The following is a 2421-nucleotide window of genomic DNA, read 5'->3' on the forward strand; positions in this document are numbered from 1 at the left end:
TATGTCTGATATATATAATGACAGCTGATGAAAATAATGAAAATTGCATAATCATTTGGAATAATTTCTGATATGTTTTGCATCATAAAAGGTTACTGGTACAGTTTGAGATATTACATAAAGAATATACTGTTAGGGAAGGAAAGATATGTCAGAGGAATTGTAATAAGTTGTGTTAGTTAACTATATATACACACACTAATTAATATTATATATAGTATAAGAAACTATAAAGGAATTTTTGCATGTATTTCTTCAGATACAGCACTTTGAATTTTGCTGAGAAAGTTTGTAAATCAGAAACCTAGTTTTTGTGTCTTATCTGTAAAATCCTTGGCCAGTGTAAATAGCAGGGTGAAGCAGAGCGTCAAGAGGGAATTATTAGCTTCAGGTGCACCCCTTTCCTCCAAAATAAGACATGCTAACAAAAAACCCAAAGCCACAAAATTAGACCAGTAAGAAGAATACAAAATATTGTAAGATGAGAACTGGATGGAGCCAGTTGGGATGACAGAATAGACAGATAAAAGTAAGTTTTAGAGGATAAACAACAATGTATTTGTTATTAAGATTTATACTTGAGACTGTTTATAAATTGGGGGGTTAGAATAGATAGGTACACAGATGTGTTAACTTGTGTGACAAAGTTCCTCCTCTGCCTTAGTGGGTTCTGTGCTTTCAGGTGGATTTTATTCACCTCAGAGGTTTACATCAGTACTCAGTTTGGCTCCTTTTGTTAGTGGCACAAAGCTGCCGTTCACTCAGCTAACCTCATCACTGGCCAGCATGGGGAAAAAGAGGAGAACAATCCCCACAGTCTCGGTTGGCGCACCTAATGGGTGGGGGACAGGCCAGAGACCTTCCCCTCTGGTGGGACCCACAGTCCAGATCAACTCCTCTTATATCAAATAGGGAGTTGGGGGGAACCCAGGCCTGCCCTCTACTCCGGGTTCCAGCCCAGGGCACTGTGGATTGCAGCTGTCTATAGTGTCTCCTACAACAGCTGCGTGACAGCTACAACTCCCTGGGCTACTTGCCCATGGTCTCCTCCCAACACCCTTTTTGTCCTCACCACCGGACCTTCCTCCTGATGTCTGATAACGCTTGTACTCCTCAGTCCTCCAGCAGTACACCAACTCACTCTCAGCTCCTCACACACCCCGCACTGACTGAAGTGAGGTCCTTTTTAAACCAGGTGCCCTCATTAGCCTGCCTATCTTAATTGATTCTAGCAGCTTCTACTTGGCTCCAGGTGTCCTAATCAGCCTGTCTGCCTTACCTGGTTCCAGTGAGTTCCTGATTGTTCTGGAACTGCCCCTGTTACCTTTCCCAGGGAAAAGGTACCTTCTTAACCTGGGGCTAATCTGCCTGCTTCTCGGCCTCATGGCTAAGATCCAGCGTAGTATCTGTTCTTATCTGTTTAATCTGTTTTGATAGACAGTTAGGACACCTTCTCTGAAAATGGATTCTCCTGCTGCCATTTTTGAAAAAAACGATGCTGCTTTGAAGATGTACTCTGCTGCTGCTACTTTGGAAGAAAATCCTCTCTCTGCTCCTGAGACATCCCAAGCTGTACCTTCGGCTACTGCGCCTGAATCTTCCACTTCTCAGAAAGCTCAGTGGAAGCCCATCTCGAAGACCCTTGGCGCCTCAAGGAAGACACGGACCACCAGCAAGGATGAAAAAATCAGCACCTGGCTGAAGAAAACCACTGGGGATACCTCTGCAGGGAGACCTGGTGCCATGAGGATGTCTCTTCGGGACCTCACATCGAGGAGCAACAACATCTCACCAGCTCTTCAGGAGGAGGACCCCCAGAGAACCTCTCCCACTGCCCAGGACAAGGATGCTGAGCGCTGCTCTGCTGCTCCAGAGAGGGATGCTCCCGAAGGAACCACCTCCTCAACCCGGGACCCCAAAACTACTTACCATCCTGCTGCCCGGAGGAAGGCCGCTCCCAGGGGAACGCTCTCCACAGCCCAGGATCTCGATGCCGCACACTGTCCTTCCAGGCAAAGGGATATTGTGGCCAGTGAGTCCAGCCCCCGCCAGGAGCGACTTCACCTCCTCAAGCTTCTCTGCCAGACTGAGAGGAACCTCCTGGTGAGTCTGCAGGCACAACAGAGGCGCAGAGGGTGAGACAGGGGAAGACGACTGCATCTACCTCCAGTACCCGATCCCTACAGGCCTCCTCCTCTACCACTTCTGTTTCCCCTTCCGTCGAGTCCAGACCCTCGGGGGCCTCAGCAAACACGTTTGGAAGGCCCACAACAAATGGATCACCTTCCGGTGTAGCTGCTACGATCTACCCTTCAAGACACAAAAGAAATGTAACTACCATCAAACAACCTACAAGGGACCCCTCACAATGGCAAAGGTCAATCCCACTGACACCCTGAGCATTCCAACCCTGACCCCCAC

General features: G+C 47.8%; 1 non-coding gene across 1 annotated transcript; it reads left to right on the top strand.

Moving 5' to 3' along the window:
• The first annotated feature begins 1367 nt into the window (after positions 1-1367).
• Positions 1368-1567, top strand: LOC141983542 (U2 spliceosomal RNA). The gene has a single exon (XR_012638389.1). It is a non-coding gene; the product is annotated as a U2 spliceosomal RNA (small nuclear RNA).
• The last annotated feature ends 854 nt before the right edge of the window (positions 1568-2421 follow it).

The sequence above is a fragment of the Natator depressus genome, chromosome 2 (genome assembly GCF_965152275.1).
Source record: "Natator depressus isolate rNatDep1 chromosome 2, rNatDep2.hap1, whole genome shotgun sequence".
NCBI lineage: Eukaryota > Metazoa > Chordata > Testudines > Cheloniidae > Natator > Natator depressus.